Source organism: Rattus rattus, chromosome X (assembly GCF_011064425.1).
Source record: "Rattus rattus isolate New Zealand chromosome X, Rrattus_CSIRO_v1, whole genome shotgun sequence".
Classification (NCBI taxonomy): domain Eukaryota; kingdom Metazoa; phylum Chordata; class Mammalia; order Rodentia; family Muridae; genus Rattus; species Rattus rattus.
Window position 1 is genome coordinate 111,560,864 of NC_046172.1, and position 26,580 is coordinate 111,587,443.

At 37.8% G+C, this 26,580-nt stretch overlaps 1 pseudogene; it reads right to left on the reverse strand.

Annotated features, from left to right (window-relative positions):
- Positions 1–24,824: 24,824 nt before the first annotated feature.
- LOC116888803 lies at positions 24,825–25,359 on the reverse strand (annotated as a pseudogene).
- Between the last annotated feature and the right edge of the window lie 1,221 nt (positions 25,360–26,580).

Here is a 26,580-nt window from a genome sequence, read left to right on the forward strand (position 1 = left end):
TTCTATGAGAACCAAGCCCAAAGTAGTAATATACCCATCATGTAGAATATAAATTTTGTGCAAATAATTCACATATTATGAATTATATGTACAATATAAATTTCTAAGTGGTAAACTATGGATTGAAATACATTGCTATCCTTACAAGATCACTATAAAATTACTTAGACTGGTCGACTGTTTTTTTTTTTCTATTCCTACTAAAAATAATTAAGATGCTCTGTAGGTTTAGGTTTTAACAACAGTAGCTATTAAGAAGCTTTACTTTTAAACATTCAAATAGGTATATGATGGCACAACTTTATGATTTTAGTCTGCATACTTTCAAAGACAATGAAATCCAGTACTGATCCGGAGATTATATCCACACACAGCATACCTGTGCATCCACATAAGGTATGTGCAAAAACATTATACCTTCACATTTGAGAAAGTGCATCTTGATATTAGTAGCTCATTTTATATATTTTTTCTTTCACTAGATATTTTTCATTTACATTTCAAATGTTATCCCTTTTCCCACATTCTTCTCTGGAGGAAACTATCCCATCCCCCCTCCCCCTGCTTATGAGGATGCTCTCCCACCCACCTACCCACCTACCCACTCCTTCCCACCTCCCTGTCCTGGCATTCTATATGGGGTGTTTGAGCTTCACAGGACCAAGGGCCTCCTCCCATTGATGCCCCAACAAGGCCATCCTCTGATTATATATCCCCTGGAGCCATGGGTCTTCCATGTGTACTCCTTTCATTGGTAGTTTAGTCCCTGGGAGCTCTTGGGGGGGGGCCTGGTTGATTGATATTGTTGTTCTTCCTATGGGGTTGCACCCTTTCAACTCCTTCAGTCCTTTCTCTAACTCCTACATTTGTGTCCCCGGGCTCAGTCCAATGGCTGGCTGTTAGCATCCGCCTCTGTATTTGCCACGTTCTGGCAGAGCCTCTCAGGAGACAGCTGTATCAGGCTCCTATTAGCAAGTACTTGGCATCTGTAAGAGTGTCTGGGTTTGGTGACAGTTTATGGGATGGATCCCCAAGTTGGGCAGTCTCTAAGTGGCCTTTCCTTCAGTCTTTGCTTCACACTTTGTCTCCATATTTCCTCCTGTGAGTATTTTGGTCCCCCTTCTAAGAAGGTCTGAAGTATCATCAATTTGGTCTTCCTTCTTGAACTTCATGTGGTCTGTGAATTGTATCTTGGTATTCTGAACTTTGGGGTAATATCCATTTATCAGTGAGTGCATACCATGTGTGTTCTTTTGTGACGGTTACCACCAGAAAGGTATTTTCTAGTTCCATCCATTTACTTAAGAATTTCATGAAGTCGTTGTTTTTAAGAGCTGAGTAGTACTTCATTTTATAGATGTACCACATTTTCTGTATCCGTTCCACTGTTGAAGGACATCTAGACTGTTATCCCTTTAACTGATTTCCCCTCCAGAACTTCCCTCCCTCATACCCTTTCAAGGATGACCCCCCTTCCATGAACTCCCACCTCACTGCCTTGCCATTCCCCTATACCAAAGTTCATAATTCTGAAGCCATTAAACATAATAGAATTTGTTGTGTCTCTGTACTCATCTTCCTTTTAAAATATATCTTCAAACTTGATGAGCTTGTGGTGATCACAACCTCGGACCTGCCATGTGCCCCAGAACCAGATACAAGAATGTCTTATTTCAGACAGTATTTTCAGACAGTACTCACATTCTCCATCCTCTTCATCTATCTAAACTTAGCCATCTAACACAACCTTCACTTACAATCCTATCATTACAATAAAATAAGGCTAATCTTCCTATTATGAGAATGGAGATGAGACAAACTAATTCTCATGTAGTTTAATCAACCTCTGGATTCATAAGGATAAGGTGATGCTAATGTAGAGAACACACATTGTGCTCTGTTATATCTCATAATATTCCCCTCGATGAATCCTAATGGAGACTCTATTTCATTTTATATGTGAGAAACAAGAAGTAAAATGACTTTTCTAACATTTTGTAAGTATTCAATGGTAGAATGAGGATTTAACATTTAGTCTATCTGATCAAAACTTTTTTAGGCTATAGTGTTTGTGTATTTAAAACTATTTTTGCATAAGGAGAGCAGAGCAATTATATAAAGCTAGACATTGTCAAAAGTAGTTCCATGTTCCTTTCCTTAAGAAAATATGAATTGCAGTACTAAAACCTGATCAGCTTTCTTGTTGCTCAGTTTCCAGTTTTGATTTCCCTATTAGTATGGTAGCTCTAAAACCACCAACAGGCCCAGTCAAATGCAGAGCAGTGATGGAACATGATGGCATTTGGAAGTGGAGTGCACTGGGCAGCCAAATAATACATTATTCATCAATTAAAACAGAAGGATTCTAGCCAGTGCTGTAACTGGAAAAAACCCTGAGCAGGTGGTGAGAGGTATTTGATCATTCCTATCAAATGTGCAAATTTAATCAACTCCCCAGCTGGGCCATGTACAACAGACACTGTAGAAAGGGTCTTCCTGCTTACAGAGGAACATGGAGCACTATGGTACTGTTCGTCATCAAAAAAGTCTCTGTCAGGCATGAGTTATCACCCCTAAATCCTCAATAATGACTGGAGCATAGACTAAGAATGAATTAAATTTAAAGGTTTACTTAACTATTTAAATATACTTGGAAATGGCTAAAATGGCAAGTATGATGCCCACCTTATCACTTCTACAATATAATGGACAATATATTGAACAAGCATTTAGAACACATCAGTTCTAAATACACTGTATGCTGGGTAACCATAGACAAGCTAATTTCTTTAATTCTATTTCCTCTCTCAGAAATATAAAATGGCTAAATTGAACATAATTCAAACTTGTTGGGCAGAATTTTCCACTTTTTCATAGACATATTTCCCCCTTATTCGACCATCTTTATCTCTACAGAAAAAAATATAAGCTTCACATTTCTATATGATTCAGGCTAACCTTTGTCATATTTCTCTCCAAAGCTTTCTTAAAAGTGCATTGTCTGCTCAAATAGACCTAGTTATTCTCCTTTCACACAAGGTCCTATGTTCACATTTTCTGTGGTTATATCACTATTGAATTTCTTTTGCACCCTAAAATACCTGGTATGGTCCCAAACCTTTTCTATTCTTCAAGACTCAGCTCATCCGCATGTTCCTGAGAAAACTTTTCTTCAGTACAAACAAAGGGGAGATGTTGAATGACCCCTGGTACAGCTTTCTTCTGAATTCTGTAGCTCTGGAAAACGGTGGTTGTAATTGATCCTTCTGAAAATGTAGGAAAGCCAGAAACATTTTAAGAGATGATGTCCTAATCTTAAATGTCCTACAGACAAAGCAGCACTTTTTAATGAAATGATTAACATTGAAATCTTTCTTGCATTTAAGAAATCTGTAATATTAGGTGGATGTTACTATAGTATCTCATTCTCTCTAGATTTAAGGCATCATGAAATCTCAGAGTTTAAAGAATGCATGACAACACTTCTACCTTAATAAATATCTCCTTAATCTCTATTTGATCTCCACTTAAACATTTATAAAGTTGGGGAAAGAAATGCCTTACAGAGCTGAATGGGATTGTAACCCAATAAGAACAAGATCAACCAACCAGAGCTCCCAGGGACTAAACCACCATCCAAAGAGTACACATGGACAGACCCATGACTCCAGCTGCATGTGTAGCAGGGGATGGCCTTGTTGGGCACCACTGGGAGGTGAAGCCCTTGATCCTGCCAAGGCTTGATGCCCCAGTGTAGGGGAATGCCAGGATGGGGAGGTAGGAAGGGGTAGGTGGGTTGGTGGGGGAATACCCTCATAGAAGCAGTGGGAGGGGGGATGAGATAGGGTGTTTATGAACAGGAAACTGGGAAGGGGGATAACATTTGAAATGTAAAAAAAAAAAGTCTAATAAAAAAGAAAAATGCCTTACAAAGTAGACCACTATATTTGTGATATGCAATTCAATATTTTATTCTAAACATAATATTTAAGAACCTACTATGTACTGGGTAATAGTTTAGCTATGATAAGAATACAATGGTAAATAAGACCAATATAGTTCTTATTCTCTCAACCTTACATTTTATATCTAAGGAAATAAATACAAAAATATCCACAATTAATGAGATAAATGAACCAATTTAGATACTGATCGGTACAATAACATAAAAGCCACAAAATACGGAATAATAAAAAGTAAGAGGTGAAAGGCTTGTATTGGTTTATTGGGCTACAGAAGGCTGCTTTGAAAACTAATATCTGCAAAGAACTGGCTATGCATATATTTTAAAGAAAGGTATTCATGTAGGGAGATGAAAAATTACAAGGTCTCTGAGGTCCAAATGGGCTTGATATGCAAGGGTCAGAGAGCAGGAAGCATGCCTGGTTTGTGGTGAACACTTTGGAATGCCAAGTAATGGGATGAAAGGAAAGAGCAGCAGTCAATCCTACGTGTTGTGTTTATTGTAATAGGATTTTAAAGTTTCATGTTCTAGGGTGATATATATGTCATCACTGCTACACAGCTTTGCACTTATATGAAGATGCTACTTCTATTCCTCCCATTTTTCCCTACAGATCAGGAGCTATCAAATCCTTTAGCCACCTCTCTTATATCATTTTATAGTTCTACACTATCCTTATCATTTTACTCATTTTATCTTGCTAGAATGAATTGCCATGGATATAATAAATAATTGTCTTTTATGATGCTGGAGGCTAGGAATCCCAATATAAAAACTCAGGGAGACCCAGTGTCTGGAGACAGCTGTTCCTTGTTTGCAGTCTTCTCATTTATAGCTAGGGTCCCATGTGGCAAAGAGCATCAAGCAAGATTAAATCTCATATATCTCTTCTTCAGGAGCTAATCCCATTCATGATGGCGTCACCTTCATATTTTTCAAAGACCCCACCAACAAATACCATCAAAATATAGGTTTCTATGTATGAATTATTGGGGGGCATATTCAGTTCATCATGCTTACTATTCCTTTCTTGTTATATTCTATTCTACTACTGTCCTTCCTCAAGTGGTACACATTAGATAAAAAATAAAATTTTATTGGAAGCCTGAATAAACAGCATATAATGCAACATATAATACAGTAGGATAATCTCTTTTATTGTACTAGACATCATGTTTCTGCTTTTAATACCCACATAAGTAGTATTCTTTTCAGAAATATAAAGAGCTTTATCTTGAGGTATCAACAGCCTGCATCATATGTACCAAAGATGTAATAGAAGCAAATTTTCACTGGTATTATGTTCAGGCAAGAAAGCACATCTGTGAACCCTCATAATTTTACTTTGAAAGATGTTACCCTTCATTTGGAGCTGGGGCATGTAAATTCTACTCCCTAATTAATTCTAGAAAACGCGACACAAGCAGGATCTTTGCTTTTATATATGCCTGTTCTTCTACTAAATCTCTGTCATCACCATATGACCATAACTAAGCTACAAAAAGACACAAAGAAAGTAGAAAAGCAATAAATAGATGAATAGAGATTAACGAATGGACAAGGCCATAATGAAATCAGTGACACATAAGCAATAATAAATGGCTGTTGCTAAAAATGACTAATTTGTAAAATAGGTATAATGTGACAATAGCCTACCAGTAAAGGAAGTCATCAGTCTATAATATGAAATCACAATCCTCCTTCTACTAATACACACAAACATATACATATACATCAGCATATGAGTTCAAGTCTTGATAAAATGTTTAAAATTTTTAAGGCATTGTCTTAAAACCATAATCAATCAAATAGGTCCTTAGAAGGGTTTATACTATATGGCTTATATTCATTTAGTTTCTGAAGTACCACAACCTGTCTTGGATATGGTTAATTGCTTACTTTATGTAGCACCAAGCCTTTCAGAGTATTCAAAATACTAGATCAATCAAGGCATAAATGTTACATATGTAAAAACTATACCAGCTTAAAATGTGTTTTCATTATTTTTCCTCAGATCTATATGAAATCATGAACCAACTTCAGAGCAAAAATGATTTCATACAGAAGTTGAATTTCCCATTGCATCTAAAGATATTACTATCCTGTTAAATCTTCCCACAGTTTACTTACTGTGAATTGTTTTGGTAAAATGAAAGAAAATCACTATTGGGCTTCAAAACAAGTTGTTTTAAGTAAAGTTTACTTAATTTTTACCAAAACACTCATTTCCAGCTCCCAATAATGTTGAAGCTTATTAGATGTTTGAGTATTTGGACTTATGCACTTTAATATGTTTTCATTTGGGTTGATCATTTATTCTGCCTCATTGGGAAAGAAATTTGAGACAAATTAAATTCAATATCACTGCCAGTAATGTGTCTGGACTATAATAAATCACTTTTCTAAAATCTACATATTATAAGAAAACCAAATATTTCCATCCCTTATGTCATTTTTGCCTATAAAAATTACAGTGCAGTATATGGTAATAGGAACATATTCTTAGGCATTTTTTAAGAACTAGAAGCTGAGAGAAGTTCTTCAGCGAGGTTACTTAGAACATCTTAGAATGTGGAAGAGGCCAACTATATTCATTCTGTATACTACTCTCCCATCAGAGCATGAGAAAGTCTAGAAAGATTTCAGACAGAAAGGTGTAGGGATTTGAATACGTAATTCTGCCTTAAATTCTGTCGAGTATAATGACTAATTTTGTTCCCTAGTCATTTCTCTGCTCATCTCACAAGATCAATCCTGGGCCACTGTTTGTTCTCAAGAGAAATTTAAGAAGCCTATTTTAGTATTTGAGCAACTTGTTCTTAAATCTCCTTAATTCTAGTCATGGTCTGATCACCTGGCTCCATTTTAGTAACTGAACATCTTTCTATGCTTTTCTGTTTTTAATTGATTATTTAAGCTTTCATACAAATAAGTAGGTTTTTTTTTTTGTTGAGCATAGTCTCACCCATATCCTTTTAGCCTCCCTGTTCTCTCCATTTGCCTTTAGATTATTCCTTTTTGTTCTTCTATACAATGCCACACCTATTTTCATATTACATAAACACGAATTGCTTTATATATCATTAAAATCTAGGAACCATGAATGAAAACTGGGTATTTTCCTTCTGTAACTGGTTAAATTTGCTTGATATGGTTATGTATAGTTTAATCCACATTCCTGAAAGTACCAAAATATTCTCTATAGATCACAGATGAAAACATCCCAATATGTATACACACCACATTTTCCTTGTATGTGACTTAGTTGATGGGCATCTATGCTGCTTCCATAACATAGCTATTGTAAATAGTGCTCCAATAGACAATGATGTACACATTTCTCTGTGACATGTGAATGTGGAGTCCTTTGATTAAATACCTAACAAATAGTCAGATCATATGATAGACTTTTTTTAGTTTTATCAGGAACGTCCATACTGAATTCCATAGTGGCTGAACTAGTTTACATCACTCTGTTTTTGCCACAACTTCACCATAATTTGTGGTTGGTTGGTTTCTTAATGATTTCCACTTTGAATAGGGTAAAATGGAATCTTAGCATAGCATTTTAAGTTTTTTTTTTTTAACTTATTCACTTTACATCCTACTTACTGCACCCATTCCAGTTACCCTTTCCCCCAATCCCCCCATATCTCTTCTCCCCTTCTCCTCTAAGTGTATGGGGGGTCCCTGTGTGTCCCTCCACCCTGGCACTTCAAGTCTCTGCAAGACTATTCATTTCCTCTCCCACTGAGGTCACACAAGGCAGCCCAGCCAAAAGAACCCATACCACATACAGGCAACAGCTCTTTAGATAGCCCTGACTCCAGCTGTTCATGACCCACATGAAGAACAAGCTGTACATGTGGGGAGTCTTAGGTCCAGCCTGTGTATGTTCCTTGGCTAGTGGTTCAGATTCTGAGAGTCTCATGGGTCCAGGTTAATTGGCTCTGTTGGTCTTCCTGTGGAGTTCCTATCCCATTTGGGGCTCACAGTCCTTCCTCCTATTCCTCTGCAAGAGTTCCCAGCCCCATCAACTGTTTGGCTGTGGGTATCTGTAACAACAAAGATAGCATTTGATCCCTTGAGAATATCATCCTGAATGATGAGGTAATCCATTTCTAAAAGGACATGCATGGTGTATGTACTCACTTAAAAGTGGATATTAGCCATAATATACAGGCTACCCATGCTACCCTTCACAGACCCAAAGATGCTAAAACAGAAGGAAGGCACAAGTAAGGATGTTTGAATCTTACATAGAGCAATGAATAAAATAGTCCTAAGAGGCAGGTGGAGGGATGGAACTGGGAGGGAGAAGGGCTGAGGAGGGGAATGGGGGGTCAGGAACAAGTGTGGAGTAGGACAGGAGATATGGCCAGATGGCCATGAAACTGAATATTAATCTTCAACTGATAGGGGTAAGAAGGTGGGAGGCATCTCCAGGATGAGACAGAAACCTGGGATGGATTGTTGTGCCAGGAAATGTTCGTGAACCCCAAAAGACCACTGAGGAGCTTAGTCTGATGCAATCATATTAGGGTCTCTTTTTTCAAGCTTGAGCTTGGGCTCCCCTCCAACCCTAACACAACAGGATGGTAGAGCCCTGAGCCTAGTTTTAGGCAAGCATTTATAGAGGCAAGAAGGGGATATCTAGCCTGGTACACATCTGATTGAGGGCTCATTAAGGGCTTTAACATAATTGGCTGGTGTTGAGAACTGAACCTTAAACTTAACTATTGCTTTCTTCCTGGTTGGTGGTTGTTAGGAAGTGAAGTGTTAGGTTCAGGCTTGTAACCAGGGGGTGCAGATTTGTTGGGGGAATAACCAGGAAACTAGTGCTAAATACAAGGTTCTGTTGTGGATAGCCTGGAAACGGGTACTAGGTACAGCTTGTTAGCTAGCTTGAGTTCAACCTTAGGTCAAGTTCTCTACATGGAGTCTAAACCCAAAATAGTTGGTCTTTCAGGATAGGGGAGGCACCCAAGAATCAGTGGGGGTGACCTTAGCTGTGACTCACAACATTTTGAATATAGAACCTGAAGAGGCACTTCTTGTAACCTCTTCATCGAGGGACACCAACTCACTCACAAATCTTTCAACCCAAAATTTATCCTGTCTACAAGAAATACAGGCATGTGGGATGGACCACAGACAGAGGGAAGGACCAACCAGTAATCAGACCAATTTGAGACACATCCCATTGGAAAGCGTCAATCTCTGACTCTATTAATGATGCTCAGTGATGCTTGCATACAGGAGCACGCTGTCCTCTGAGAGGCTCCACCCAGAAGCTGACTCAGAGATACAGATACCTCCTCAGCATAGTTTTGATTGGCATTTCTCTTAAGGCTAAGGATGTTGAATGCTTTTTCATATGTTTTCCAACCATTTGTATCTCCTCTTTTGTGAACTGTCACTTTCACCAACCCAGTTACTGACTGCCTTGTTGAACTTCTTTCTAATTTTTCCAATTCTTTGTGGATTCTAGATATCAATCGTTTGTCACATGTATAGCTCTTACTAAACTTTTCTAGCCTCAGTTTCCCCCACTTTCTCAAAAGTGATTGTATATGATGCCTTACAGAAATAGTGCAAGTGACTAGTATTAGGAAATATTCAATAAAGGCACCTGCTGATGATTTATGCTTATTACCAATGGTGTGTTTGCAAACTAGCTCCCAGAAATAAAAGTGTGATGCGTAATGTTTACTCATTCTCATGGTACAAATATTCACACCACAACTGTTATCAAACAACTAACATGAAGTCGTTGCAGTTAAAATTAGCAAAAGAAAATGTACATAGTTTTCTGGAGCCATAATGAGCCTAGTAGTCAATTTCCTAACTAAGACCTTGACTTGTAAAATGTTTAAGGTAATTCCTCATGGTATTTGTCACATATTTTTAAAGTGATGTGCTATTTTTCTGTGTATATGTATCGCATGTATGCAGGAGTCCCTGAAGGCCAGAAGAGGATGTCTGAGTCCCTACGATTACAGTTGAGTTGCAGACAGTTGTGAGGAGCTATGTGGGTGCTGAGAACCAAACTTTCATATTTTGCAAGAGCAGAAAGTGTTCTTGGCCTCCGAGCTATCTCTCTAATACATCCATCCATATCTTAATTCTGATAATTCTAACACTGGCCTGTTTTCTTCTCAAACCAAATTCTCATTCTCTAACCCAAGAACTAACCCCAGCACAATTTGTCAGTCTTTGCTGATCTGACAACCTCCTTACTCACTTAGATTTTGGCATACCACCTGCTTCCAGAATTTTTGTCATCATGTCACATCAGCCTTTCCCACCATCTGTGCTTGAGGGATCTCTCTAATTAATTCATCTGCTTCATTTGCCAACATCTTCTAGTAATAGCTGTGGCATGATTCTATCGGGGACCAGAAACAGGAACTGCTGAAATAGAGGTACAGTTTGTTACTAAGATCCAAAGATTTCACTTGGTCTAATTAGCACTTCATTTTATCTGAGTAATGAGCACCTCTTCTGGGTACTAATGGGTGAGTAAGGCCACTGTAAACATAACAGGAGTTTCAAGATGCTATGGACACAACTCATTCATAAATTAAAAGGAGTAGTATCCATTTAATGAACAACTCCCAATTTGTAGTCACACCTAAGCCACGAACTTTGAAGCAATCCATCACATAGAGTAAATAAACTCCAATTATTTACTCATACTCTCATATGGCGATTGAGTACATTACTTAGTAGCTGGCAAAGCTGGCAGCAAATTGATGCAATTATCTATGCAAGTGAGCAAATGATCCAATTATGTGTATAATTATGGCAAAGCATTAATGCTGATAATGATGAGAAAGATCATTCCATAATAACTGAGCCAGAAAAGAGAAAGGGATAATTTGATTTGGAAAACATGAAGCCACGGACAGCATCTGTGGGCCACTGAAAGCTCTTGGCTATTCAGATGATGAGGTCAGGGGCAAAAAAAAAAAAAGGACTTGCCCAGTGGAGTTGTAACTTTCTATTGATTATAAATTACAAAATAATAATTAGGACACAGTAAAATTCATACAGCAGAGAACAGAATAGGTAAATTTTTGTTTTAACATTTCATAAGATTTCAGCATCATCTTATACTGAGTTGCCCCCTCTGAACTATAACTGCAGAAGCACTGATTGACTAAGTGGTTCATGAATCTTTGTGCCTCATGGAGATCGGAGCATATATTTAGCATAAGGATGTATATCTTCAAACTCCACATTAAAAGTCCACATAAAAAGGAAGGCTTCCAGCAGAAACATATCAACAAAATCTTACCCAAAAGTATATACAGCTTCTATTCACAATGCAATGTTGTTTCCTCACGACAAATCTCAACCTTCATTTATCTAGCTAACAACCTTAACCCTGAAGCTGAATTGTTCACTTGCTTATTCATTCTTTAATCTGTTTTATCATTCATTAAATAACCACTATCGAATATCCACTAATCTTGCAATTTACTCTAAGATGTTTGCAATTAAATACCTTCAAACATATATGTGTCTGTAACAATGTCTATGTTCTCAAAACACTCACAAATTTAATGCAAAGGAAAAAACAGATAAACATCCAATCACAAAAGATTGTGAATGGGTGTGTGTGTGTGTGTGTGTGTGTGTGTGTGTGTGTGTGTGTGTGTATGTGTGATTATGTGGAAAGAGGAATTCACAAGGGATATTCTTTTCTAAAATATATAACATCTAAGACAAAGGGCAAATAGGAACAAGCTTAAGAAAAATAAAAAAGTGAACAATGAAAAGTGCCTGTTCTCAGGTATCTTTAGTGTAGAGAAAGACACATAATGAAAATAATATGCAAATACAGGCCTCTCCTACCTGGGAAGCAGGTAGACTATCTGAAGATCCTCATCCCATCCTCCATTCATCCAAGTCCAATCCCCCCACCTCTGCTGCAGAGCACCTGCAGTCAAATTGCCCTCACCTCAAGAGGATCAAACAGAAATGTCTGCCCCTCCAATTCAATCTCCCAGTCTCACTCACAGGTATGCAGCAGAATGCTTGCTGTAGCCTCCCTTCTCTGTGCCCCATTTCCAGTGAATGGCACAGGTATTCTCTTCCGAACCACCTCCCAAACTGGCTACTTTACCTCAGCCCCCAACTCTAATATTCACTCCCTGAGAACTAATACAGATACCCACTGACAGACATTATTCAGAAAGAGACATAGAAAGACAGACAGAAAAAGAGAGAGAGAGAGAGATACAGACAGACAGACAGACAGAGACAGAGACACAGAGAGAGACAGAGACACAGAGACAGAGAGACAGAGACAGAGAGACAGATATCTTAGAACACTAAGCCCTAATGGAATGTCTCTATTACATTCCTCCCCACAAATCTCAGGTAACCTGTTGGAAGAGGAGGTAGAAAAAATGAGAGAGGCAGAGGAGGATGTAGGACACCAAGAAAATATGGTCCTCTAAATCAACATGAACAAAGCTCTTTATAAGCACACAGACTGAAACAGTACAGGACCTGGATGAGGCTGCACAAAGGTGTTTGTATGCATATTATAGTATTTTTATGGGACATCAGGGTACAAGAAAGAGCAGTTATCTGACTCTTATGCCTTCTCTTGGGGCTTTTCCTTCTATTGGTCTGTCTTCTCCAATTTCAACGTGATAGTTTTTGTTTAATGTTTTTAGGATAGACAGATTTCTAATCACTCTGGGTCTCTAGCCTATGAAATGTCACCACTCTTACGGTGGGTCTTGCTTCCTCATTTAAATTTCCCTGAAAATACACTAAGAATCTATTTACAAGGGTGTCTCCTAGCCAATTCTAAATCCAGTCAAGTAGATAATTAAAAAATCACATAGAACATAGACCACATATTCACATATGTAATAGGTAATATAAGTATTGAACTTTTTAATACATAGACAAATTTCTTTCACAAAGCAACTATATGAAATTACATTGGTGGTATACCAGTGAGCACAGCTGCCATCCACTTAGATCCCCACCAACAATGTATAAGAGAATTCCCACATATATCTCCTTTAACACTTGATATCACCGGGATCCTTATTTAGCAATCAGATGGAAAACAACATCATGTTTTGGTTCTGATATTAATTTCCATGAGTATAACTGGCAATATATTTTTCTTCATGTCTACTCTCCTTACATAGTCAATCCCTCTTCTCTGAAGTACACAACCCTATAATTTTTCTTTTTTGTAATATTGTTCTGTGTTCTATCAGCTTATATGATTTCTTTGTATATTGTTGATATTCATGAATCCACAGCACCTCTTGTATTATCCACCAGGCCTGCATAGGACTAGAGTTGTCAACAGCCAACCCTGGATCTTGAAGTGTTTCATAAACCCGTACTACTCCCAGGTAAACTGTTGGCTACTCACAGACTCATAGAGCACGAGTGTCACTGTGGTAGTTTAAACGAGAATGCTCCCTATTGGCACATATATTTGAGTGCTTGTGAGTAGTTTGTGGAACTTTTTGTAAAGGATTATGAGGTGTGACCTTGTTGGATGAGGAGTATTACTGTGTTACTTTGAGTTTCCAAAAGTCCTAGTCATTCCCTGTTAGCACTCTCTCTCTCTCTCTCTCTCTCTCTCTCTCTCTCTGTGTGTGTGTGTGTGTGTGTGTGTGTGTGTGTGTGTGTGTGTCTCTCCTCCCTCTCTCTTCCTCTCCTTCTTTCCCTTTCCCTCTCCTTGTTTCCTGCATAAGGGTCAGATGTGAGCTCTCAGTTACTACTGCTCTGGTAACATGCCTGACTGCCTGCTCCCCTGCTCCCCACCAGAATGGTCATGAAGTCATTCTTTGAAACCATAAGCCCCACTAAATCCCTTCCTCTTTAATTCGCTTTAGCCATGGTATCTCTTCTCAGCAGTTGAAAAGGAGCTATGGCAATCATTATCTTCAGGCATTGTACTCATTTATATTTCAAAAATCTCATTACATTTGTCATTTGCTTTTTCTTTCAGGCAAATTTATCTTGCTTTTTCTGTTCAGGAAAAATAATTAATTTTTTTCCTGTAAACTGATGAACCACTTATTTCGTTAGCAATCAGTTGTGAATACATTACCCTTTATAATATCCAGGACTGCCACATGCAGTTATGCAATAAACATCATGCCTAACTTTAAGACCCTAAATTGTCTTTCTGAACACCTGCATATTAATGTCCAATGAAACCAGAAAATATCGGCAAGATCAGTGTGCAGTAAGGATGGCTAGCTCTAATTGGATAAGCAATTCCAAGGGACCACAGGACATCTATAGTCATAATAACTATGCCCCTCTGGTGTTTAAGTGAGTGGCACATTTAAATATAAAGTATCAGAACGGTTTATCACAGCAGGAGCTTCATTAAGTACAATTAATTATAGCTTTGATAACATGAGATTCTTACAGGAATTATTAAATTCTAAGGAGACACAAAAATAACCATAACACATCGACACTTATTAATGAATTTGAGTGGGAACCAGATGGTTCAGGACATAAATGGTATATAACTTAAAATCATACAATTCATGTAACACACTTAAGCATTGATTATTTGCATATCACTACAAAAATCACTATTTCCTCCTTCTCTACCTGTAGCTCATGTGAATTTTATTTCCCCTCAGCTCCTATGTCGTTCCAAGTACTTTATTATATTACTGTGGCTTAACTAGTCTTGATTAAATATTCCTCTCCTCCTCCAAGTTCTCATTCATTCTCATTTCTTTGACCACTATCCTTGTATGTCAAAGATCATTCTGTGCAGCCTCCAGTATAGTATTCAATTTCAAACGAGGAGGAAAGCATCTGAGGTACAATTTGTTGATTTTTGTAGAAATTCAAAACTAAAATGAACCACTATGCCTACATATGGCTGCTAGAAAAGTCAGCCTGCTTAGGTAAATAACCATCCCTACAATAATGACAATGTCATTTTTTATGTTCCAAGTCTAATCTCCATACAAATGTTAGATATAAGCCAAAAACATTCAAGTATTTCTCATTACTATACATTATCATTTTGCTAACCTTAGGCCTATGACATAAACTATTAAGCGTTGTTCAAACTAGGCTTCCTTCCTTTACTACCCATATTTTAGTTGTTTATATGGTGATTTAGAATTAAAGCTACATTCCTTACACCCCAATCTCTTTAACAGAGTCTTCATGGATCAAGTAACCAAGTATGGGGGCTGAAGAAAGTTTCATAATAAAATATTTCTCAATATACAAAGACCAAAACTTAATTAAAAATGAAACACATAATAAATTTGAAATGTTTATGCAGTGCTCACCCATATTATACAAATTCAGTATCCCCTTGGTTCAGTACACAGAACATAGAGTACTGCACATGTTGTCAAGTCGCACAATGCCAAAGAATACTCCTTGGTGTAGATTTGAAACTAAAATATCTTAGAAATTGCAGTGTTTTTGCTGTGTATAACAAACAAAATGATTAGTTACAAGAAACAACTACTTCTGGTATTTTTCTTTTCTCTTAAGACTCATTGTACACACACACACACACACACACACACACACACACATGCGCAATATGTTTAAGTACACAGGGAAGCCAGATCGCCTCAGATTCCTTGGAGCTGTAGCTACAAGTCTTTGTGAGCCACCCAACATATTTTGGGTGATTAAAACCAAATTCAGAGTAGCAAGTGCTCTTAACTACTAAAGGGTTTCTATAGGGAAATTTTCAATATTGTCTTACTGTCATGTTAAGGATCAAAGTAGAAGATAATTCTATTGGGTTTTGTTAGAATGTTTGATTTTTATAAAAACAGTTTGAGTTGTTGGTTTGCATTTCATAAACGGTCATTAAATGAATTTTGGCTTGAGATTAAGACAGAATTTACAACAGTTTCTGGAATAGCCCTAAACATACTCCTGTCATTTTATACTATGTGTTTATGTGAAGTGGTATTTTTAACAGTGCCAAATGTAAAATCAATATATCAATCAACTCTATAAAATGTCCTGCGTTATCAAATATTTGGCAAGATTTAACTTCCTATGTAAAAACAAATTCATCAACCTCATTAGAATGTAAATTTGCTTTTAATATAATAAATGATAAAAAATTATATATACACAAATATACATATGTACACACACACATATATACCCATACACACACGCATACACACACACACACACACACACACACACACACACTGAGAAAAGTTTTAAATAAATTTCTTGGTGGTTTAAACTAGAAAATGTTTGATTTCAATAGTCATTTTTATTTGCATTTTGCTTTTTTAATTTTTTAAAGGTGGTGTTCTCTTATAAAATACATTCCTGCCACATCATCCCCTTCCTCCAGTCCTCCCCTCCTCCAGGTCTACTGCTCCTCTATTTCCCACCAAAAATGAACAGGCCTCCCATTAATATCAACCACAGACAGCATAACAAGATGCAAGAAGACTAGAAACAAACCCTCATATCATGGCAGAGGATAATAACCCAGCAGGAGGAACAGGGTCCCCTGATCAGGCAAAAGAGTCAGAAAGACCCTGTCCTCCTACTTTTGGGAGTATCAAAAAGCCCCAAGCTAAACAACCACAACATATTTGCAGAGGACCTAGTGCAGACCTATTTGGACTCTGTGGTTGCTACTTCAGTCTCTGTGAGCCTACGGGAGCCCTTCTTAATTGATTCTGTGGTCTATATTTTCCTATTGTTCTTGACCACTCTTGCTCCTGCAATCCCTCTTCCCCTTCTGTTTTGCTGTGAGTCTCTGCATCTGCTCCCACCAGCTGCCATAGAAAGACTCTCCGATGAGGATTAAGCCAGGGACTGGTTTATAAATATAGAATATCATTATGAATCTTTCTAGATTCTGGCCGTCTATGCAGTGTCAGTCATTGGCTCCCTTCTTGTAACCTAATCCTCAAGTTAGACCAGCCTTTGGTTGGCCACTCCCACAGACTCTGACCCATAATTGCCCCAATGTATCTTGCAGGTTGGACAGGTTTTCTACCTGGGTTAGTATCCCGGTCCTGTCACTGGAAGCCTTGTCTGGTTATAGAGGATGGACAGTTCAAGCTCCATATCCTCTATTACTTGGAGTTCTCTTAGGGTCATACTCATAGTTACCAGAAAGTTTCCACAGCACTAGGTTTTCACATTGCCCCCAAACACATCTCAACTCTAGTAGTCTCTCCCTACGTCCCTCACTTCACAGACCGAACCCTTGTTTTACCATTCCCACCTGCTACCAGTTCATCTGAAAAATCTATAGTATTTCCTTTTCCCAGGGAGATCTATGTATTTACCCCTAGAACCTTCTTTATAACTTAACCTTTCTGGCTACCAGTTCATCTGAAAAATCTATAGTATTTCCTTTTCCCAGGGAGATCTATGTATTTACCCCTAGAACCTTCTTTATAACTTAACCTTTCTGAGTCTGTGGATTGTAGCATGATTATCATTTACTTAATAGATAATGCCCACTTGTAACTGAATACATACAATATTGGTTTTTCTAGGTCTACATTAGTCAGATAATGTTTTTTTCCTAATTCAAAACATTTGCCTGAATATTTTGTGATGTTCAATTTTTAACTGCTGGGTAATACTCCATTGTGTAAGTGTATCACATTTTCTTATCAGCTCTTCAATTGAGGGACATGTAGGTTGTTTCCAGTTTCTAGCTACTATTAATAAAAATACTAAGAACATAATTGAGCATGTATCCTTGTGGTAGGATGGAGTGCCTTCTGAGTATATATCCAAGCCAGCCATGGAGGAGTGTTCCCCTTGCTCCATATCCTCAATACCTAAATACCCTAGAGCAAATTTGTATGACAAAGGGATACCACAAGCAGAAAAAGTTAAAGGAACCTTACCATAAACCCACATACAGAAAAATGTGACCATATGTATTCATTCTGTATTAAATGTTAAAGAAGTGGTAGAAAACTTAAACTCTTTTAAGGTAGTAGGAAATGTTTATATAGGTCCCTCCTTTCTACTTCCTATAGAATGCAATGAGGAAGAACTGGTTACAAATAAAGCAACTGTCCCCCAAAGAATATGAAATGATCTTGAGAATAAATTCTGTAAATAACTAATAAAAATATATCCTGGTATTGAGAAAAAAATACTAATGCAGAGGTGACAGTTCTGAGTCCCTAGCACATTGTATCCTGTCACCATCATCCACACCTAAAGCCAGAACAATTCTTATTAACTAAATTTTTAAATCTTAATCCAATCAGCAATACCAGAATCTTTGAGGTTGAGTCATGTTTAAGAGAGCTGAAACTTAACAACTATCCATTGTATGCCAAAACCCAGGTTAAGATAGCTAATAGTTAATTTAATAAATACATGATACAAAATTAAAATGGCATAAATCAGGAATGCCATTGGCAAAATAAGATTTGTGATCACTCACTATGGATATTTACCCTTGATCCCACTGATACAAGATGCTAGATTTGGAACTAACTAAGGTAGGCAGCCCTGGGTGTGTCTTTGATGGTATTTCCAGAGAGGTCTAACCAAGAAGGCAATACTCACTTTGGCAGCACCAAAGTCATGATGGACTGAAGAAAATGAGATGGGGAGGGGGTGGCAAGTGCCAGCATTCACCCCTTTGCTTCCCTACTGTAAGGCAAAATGATAACCATACCATGTTTCTGACTTATATGCCTTCCCCATTGGGATGAGTACCTCAAACTTTGAGCCAAAATAAACTGTACCTCAAGTTACTTTTGTGGGATATTTTGTCATGACATGGAGAACAAAAGAAATAACTAAGGTATATATTATTTTCAACCTTCCCACGAAGCTACCTTAAACAGTCACTTAACTTCTGATAATGCTAGCAGATCGAGCCAAAGAATAAGAAAAATAGTTCAGTCCACAGGTGAAACACAAATTAGGCAAAGCTTGGTTCCAAGTGTTAAAAGCATGGGTTTATTCCAGAGGGAAGAAAAGGGTGTACAGCAATCTGTACAATTGAAGGAGTCTATCGATAAAAACATTATCTCAGAAAATGAAAATTAAATTAAACATTAACTAAGTTGTTTTATATAAACTCATTGAAATGTTATTAAATGTCTCAGTGGATAAATGGTCATCTTTACAAATGATAAAATGAAAGATTTATGCATGTCTCTGAAGTGATCACTACTTTCTTCTTTCATTTTCTCTCTTCAGACAAATCTACTTTTAATGTAGTGATTTTTAACACTACTAGCATTAATCCAGTTTGGCCCACCTATCACTATTCAATTCACAGAATACATAAAAGCTTATCAAACATACTGAATGGATTTTCTAACTTCGGACTACTGCTCCAATACACTGAGGCCACATATGTTTTCCTTTTATCCTCCACCATGACAGAAAATTTGTGGGCATTGGTGTAGGTATATATTTCTGGCAACCTATTTTTAATAAGGGTTTAACCTCTCCCATAGCCTACCACCCAGCAGAGGAAGTGGAAGAGAAACGTTATTAGGATATAAGGGAAGTAGACCTGTGCAATAATAGCTTTTGCGAGGTGAGCTTGATGTTTGGCAGTAGTTCAGTCCCTTAGCAAATAGCAAATATGGTACAGCAGCTGCAGACCAGTCCTCTAGGCAGGCAGACACCACACATGAACTGGCAGCTACAGTCCAATTCTTTCTGCAGGCAGACACCAAGCATGAGCCAGAAGCTAGCTGCAGTTCAATCCTGAAGAACCTGCAAGGCTCCCTAACAGGCCTGAGGTAAGACCACAGAAAGCAGCAAGCGGTTCTTGGGTGAGTTTCTCTCAATGACACCATTACAAAAAGTTGAGTTCAGCAACGCTATGTAAGGGGAACCAATATATGTGTGTCTTTGGTGAAGAATAGTGAGATGGAGACAACCAAACAAAGGTCGGTGCTCATCTCCGACTGTCTGTGGGGTCATATTTATACTCTGTCAGCAAGCATCCTTTCATGTGTTTGCTATATTCAAAACATCCTCTCACCTGTGTCTGCTTCAGGAAAACAGTCTTTCACATGTTTACTCTAGCAAGACATCCTTCCACCTGTGTACTCCAGCAAATCATCATTTGTCATAACTAGCTTTCCAAAGAAACTAGAAGATTCCATTTCATATTGGTGTTTACCTTTCCACTAAAGATTCCAATAATAAGTGTAGTATTGTTGATCCCTATTTCTCATTATCAAAAACCCCTTGATTTTAGCCATAAATCTTTTGAAACCATACTGTGTATCACACACAAACCCCTATACGCCCACCACTGAAAATTTTCTGTATGCAATGTCTCTTTATTAATTTATTCTATATTTAATATAGTTTTTAAATAGAGGCTAAGAAACTATGTTAAGTTGAACTCTCAACTGAAAGCAACATCAATTCATTTGATATTATATAACCAATATTAACAGTGGGCTGTAACCCAGTTTGGTAATTTAAAATTCACTATTTTGAAATAAGTAGTCTTTATAAGTCTCAGGCTTCATAGCCACAGAAAGAGAATTTAATGGAAAGTATTTCCTGATGCTTTAACTTCGAATAGCTCTCCCTTCAACTCCAGCCTGTCAAGTAGTTAATGATCATAAACAAATGCTTGAATGCACTAGAGAGATTGCTATTTAAAGCAAAATTACAGTCAATCTACTGGCGGAGCAAAAAATTTCCTGAAATGAGAATAATCATCTCCTAAATCATATGTTGCACTATATATATATTTTTTTTCTGAAATTTATACCCTTCCTTAATTCATGTCAACGGATATTTACTAATGCTCAGAATAATCTTTCTCCTTCGTACAAAGTGGAGAGAGAAATGAGGTCCACTTTGAATTGGAGAGTAATCCCTAACAAAGACAATCCATAAACTGGAATCCTGTTACCTAGGGAAACAATGTCGACTTTGGGGGAGATAGTGTTTTAGTTATAGTTTCCATTGCTGTGAAGGGACACCATGACCAAGGCAATACTTATAAAAAGGAAGACATTTAATTGGGACTGGCTTACAGTTTCAAAAGTTCACTCCATTATTGTGTAGGCAAGCATGGTGCTGGAGAAGGAACTTAGAGTTTGACATCTTGATTCACAGGGAACCAGAAGGAGACTGACTTCTGCAGGCAGCCAAGAGAAGGATCTCTTTCCACACTCTATGGAGCTTGAGAAAAGAGCCTCAAAGCCTACCCCCACAGTGACAGACTTCTTCCAACAAGACTGCACCTACACCAAAAAGCCATACTTCCTAATAGTAGCACTTCCCATGGGCCAAGGATATTCAAACCACCACAGGTAGGTATGTATAAAAGAATGGATCCTGAATAGGGACGTTCTTGGCATAAACAAATGGTCTGTATCATATCATAGAAACCAAAAGAATTTTAGAGATTGGATTCTTTCTAAAAGAAATTCCAGGGCTTTGGAGATGTCTCAGCTGATGCTCCACAAACATGGGAACTTGAGTTCATTCCCAACATGCACATAAATGCCAAGTGTGGTTGCGTATACCTGTAATCATCTACTGATGCATGAAGACTATCTTAAGTTCTAGGCTGTCGGCCTGCACCAACACGGTACCGAATGAGCTAAAGCCTCATGGATGAAAGAACACACACACACACATTTATTCGTGTCAAACCCAGAAGAAAAGCGCTTCTGGTTTCTTTATTGTTAACTTATATATTCATTCAAAGTACAGCTTTTAGCAGGTAACTGCCAAACACAGTGGGAACCCTAGCAGAGACTTGGTAACAAAGGACCTGACTACGTGTCCTGAATAAATTAGGAAAATAGCCAGAAGGCCATCCTACAATTCTTTTGACTCAGGAGAGAAAGTACCTGGCCAGACTGCTCCCAGTTGGGACCAAAAGGCTTCCCACATGCAAAAAGGCAGGGCTCAGCAGGGCCAAACCTTGCTGGAGACCGAGAAGGGTCTTGTTCGCTGAAAACATCCCGTGGATGCAAACTTCTTGTGCTGTAAACAGGGAGAGGCTTTTGATCCACAATCTAAGACAAAGGCCAGACAGTGACAAGGCAGCTAGGCCCAAATCCAATTCGGCTCCCACACTAGGCAAGTTGAGCTACATGTTGAGTTCCAGGCCAACCTGGACAAACTCTGTATTGAAAGAAAAGAAAGCAAAATACAGCACGAGGAGAAGAGAAGAGAGAGAGAAGAGAGAAGAGGGACAGAAGGACAGAGGGACAGACAGATAAAGGGACAGAGGGAAGGACAGAGGGAGGGTTTGAGGGATGGACAGAGAAAGGGATGGAGGGATGGATTGACTGAGGGAGTCAGAGATGCCCTTGTTAACTGATCATACCTGAGAAAATGACTTCACTATCCATTGCTTGAATCAGATACAGGGTTCACTCTGAATTTTTCCTTCTAATCTCATTCATCTAAAATGCTTGCCTACCCTAACACACACAAAACATTCCCCAATTTTTTCCAGTCACTCAGATTGCAGAATTGTCATTATTTCGCCTATACTCATAAATTGCTAAACTATTCTTCCAAATAGGCTCTAGACTTATTCTCTGGCATCTGGGTATTTGGTAATTAGTGCATTACTCTTACTGTTTCTGTTTACTGTAATCCAGGGGGCATAACTCTATCCAAAACCTTCCAATGGTTTTCTATCTTATCTTACGCCCCAAGACTCTGGTGAGACTCCAGGTTGAGTGCTCCCACACTTGCAGAATTACCATATATTATTTCACCTTCCTCTTCAACCATACAACCCTAGACACATTAACTTCCCTACTGTTGATCAAATTATCAAACACATTTCTGCCTTCCTATATGTTATTTGCCCAGAATAGTTCCCTTGAGCATATATAATTCTTTTCAACTACTTGTACAAACATAACTTTATTAGTGTTTTCTACTATCTATTCTTTATAAAACAGAAACCACAAATGCATTTCTATATTGTCTCTACATCTCATCCTATGTTACTTTTTTCTTATAGCCTTTGTTTTCTCATGGGAAGGTTCACAACTGACTCAGTTGTATATATCTTCCAATGAGATTCTGCCCTCCCTATCACTAAAGATTATAGATTGTTCTATCAGCTCTGTCTTCAGCATGCACGACACAGTTCAACATCAAGAAGGCATTCAAATATTTGTTAAAATAAGGAATGACCAAATTGGAATCATCAGCAATTCCTGTCAATGCAGCTTCTAAGATACATGTCAAACAGATTCATTTCTCTCCAAATCATTAATATTATCTTAGTTTAAACTTCTCCCATTTAGTCCTATGCAGTACCCCTCCCTGTTCTGGTCTTCTGACCACTACTCTCAATCTCCTACGTTTTTTCACAGTGTAGTCTCCTAACAATGTATATCAGATTATATCTTCTCCTAGGCAAAACTCCCCAGTGGCTTCTCATTGCTTTTAGGAAGAAATTCAAACCCCTTCAAAGCTCTGCATGACCTAGTTTCTGCCAACTTTCCAACCTAATTTTATGTCACTCTCCTCTGCATTTAAGGTTTTTTTTCTTCTGTGAGTACAAGGAACCATTTCAGTGTTTATTGGGTACCATTTGTTCTGCCAGGATTTATTCTCCTCTGACTTTTCATGTTTTAGATTATTAACCTTATAAAAAATACCTTCCTTTCCTACGTGAAGTAAGACTCATTTCATCATTGTTTTATAATGATTCCTTGTGTTTTTCTGAACATATTCTTAAATTTATAATAAAAAGTATATATTTATTTCTTTAATCCAGCTACTCTAATTAAGATCTACTATGGATATATGGATATATTTGTTTTCTTTACCAATAATAATCCAATGTTTTAAAGTTTTTGGAATATAATAAATTAACTCGGAGTTTTGTCTAAACCAGTATTTCTCAAACTTCTTAATGTTTTCATGTTTTATTACACTTACTCATATTGTGTTGACTCCACAATGATAAAATTATTTTTGTTGCGACTTTACAACAGTAATTTTGCTACTGTTATGAGTTGTAATGTAAGTATTTTTGGAGATACAGGAAGGGGTCTCACTGCACAGGATGAAAACCAATGGCCTAAGTCAGTGTTACTTAAGCCTATATAATTTTCCTAGGTTTTCTGTGTTACAGAGTTCCAAATAATATGCCAAGATAACAAACTATAACTGTCTTGTTCAACACTGCTATTTAAGAAAACAGAATGCAGTTTTGGTATTAGCATATAGTGTACATCTTAATTCTTCAATGATGGCCATCCCTTCACTAAATATTTCTGTGAGAATGCTTTGTGGAGCTAATTTCTATGTATGAAATTTGATATATAAATGGATTTCACATGAAGTTTAGTGAGTTATCATGAAGACTGTGAATGAGTCAAAAAGCATGTCTTTATTTATGAAGATTCTTCACAGTGTTCAATGTCCACATTTTATGTTCTTTATTGCCAAAAAGCCATTCTTGGCTCATTTCCTATTTGCTACAAAGAGAAAAGCATAATAATGCTGTAATTTGTAATGCTTTAGCTCCTATCTATAATGAAATGGTGTGCACCTCAATATTATATTTCCTTAAAATGTAGTACAATGTGTTTAATGTAGATTCCTGTAGATTCCTTCATATCATACTTAATCTTCCATTCCTTGTGAATACTGGTTTCTAATGACTCTTTTAAAAGTTAATTATGTGTTTCCATAAAAAATACCTTAATGTAAACCTCGAGCATAAAAGAAAACATGAGAACTAAGAAGCAACATGGAGTAGCCATTGTATTATCTAATAAAATAGACTTTCAACCAAAATTAATAGAGATGGGAAAGGACACTGCATACTCATCAAAGGAAAAATCAATCAAGATGACCTTCCTTTTGTCAGTTGAATGATGTTTTATTATTTTAGGCTGGGCTTGCCCCATCCCTACAAGTTTTTCTTCCTGTGCTGGCATTGGTGGTAGTAGACCTCCCGCTCTTCAAGGTATTTTGCCCACAAAAGCTCAGCCTTCTCTTCATAGGGAATTTTGTCCACATTGGTAGACCTGGACCACATCCTTCTGGCAGTCTTAGCCACCTCCGCCACAGTCCAGTTTGGGTGTTGTTCTTTTAGCTGGTCAAAGTGGTCCATGGAGAAGAGCAAGAATGAGGATATGGGCTTCCATGGTGCATCTGCATCCCTCCTTCTCTGCCTTCTTGTTCCAGTGTAATTCCTCATTTCATCTTTGTACCGATCTTTGTCGTGCTTGGCTAGGGAGTCACACGTTTTCTTTTCCTGCTTCAAAATGAACCTCTACTTTTGGGATCATTTTCTAGAGAATTCGGTAAAGTCATAATAGATGTTTGGTTGTTGCTCCTTCATTTTGTTTCTGAGGTCCATCATAAAATGGACGTGAGACGTTCACCTTCGGTCTTAGTTGGACTTCTTCTCCCATGTTTATAAAAACATGAATTCCAATCCTGCTGATTGGATAGCAGCAATTTCTGTCTCTTCACAACAGGAGCAACCTAGAAAGTGCCCTCCATGGGGTGAAATGTTCCTACTCTTTGTGCCTCAGCCAGGGCCCAGCCTTTTCAGTGCTGGTGGGCATGGTTGGGTCAAAGAAGGGAAATTGTGACGTCACCCCTGAGCTGACCAAAGGCAGCCAAGCGTAGTCATTTACAGGTAGGCCCCCCTTTTTTAGACTTATTTATTCATTTACAGGTAGGCCCCAAGATGACTTCCTAATTATGAACATCTATGCCTCAAATGCAAGGGCACCACATTCATAAAAGAAGCAGTAATAAAACTTAAAATCACATAACAAAACTCACAAGTTAATAATGGGAGATTTCAACATTCTGTACTCACCCATGGACTGATCATCAGAAACTAAATACAAAAATAATGAAACTAACTGAGGTTTGGATCAAATTGTCTTAAAAGACATCTACAGAACATTTCACCCAAACACAAAAGAATATACCTTCTTCTAAGCACCTCATGGAACTTTCAAAGAATAAGTAGGTCCCATTTCAAAAGTCTGTACTCTACAAAAATTAGAAAATCTAAATAAAATGAATGACTTTCTAGATAGATACCACTCATCAAAGTTAAATCAAGATCAGGCAAACCATTTGAAGAGTCATCTAATCCTGAAGAAAATAGAAGCAGTAATTAGTCTCTGCCAGAATCTGACAAATAGAGAAGCAGATACTTACAACCAACCATTAGGCTGATAACTGGGTCCCCAATGGAGGAGTTGCAGAAAGGACTAAAGGAGCTGAAGGGGTTTGCAACCCCATAGGAAGAACAACAATATCAACTAATCAGACCCACCAAAACTCCCAGGTACTAAACCACCAACCAAAGAGTACACATAGATCGACCCATGACTCCAGCCGCATATGTAGCAGAGAATGGCCTTGTTGAGCATCAATGGGAGGAGAGGCCCTTGGTTCTGTGAAGTCCCCAGTATAGGAGAATGCCAGGGCAAGAGGCTGGAGGGAGTGGGTGAATGGGTGAGTGGGGGAGCTCTCTCATAAAAGCAGGAGGAGGGGAGATGTGATAGGGAGTTTCTGGACAGGAAACTGGGAAAGGGAAAATTTATATTTGAAATGTAAATTTAAAAATATTCAATAAAAGAAAGGAAAAAAGTCTTCCAACTAACAAACAA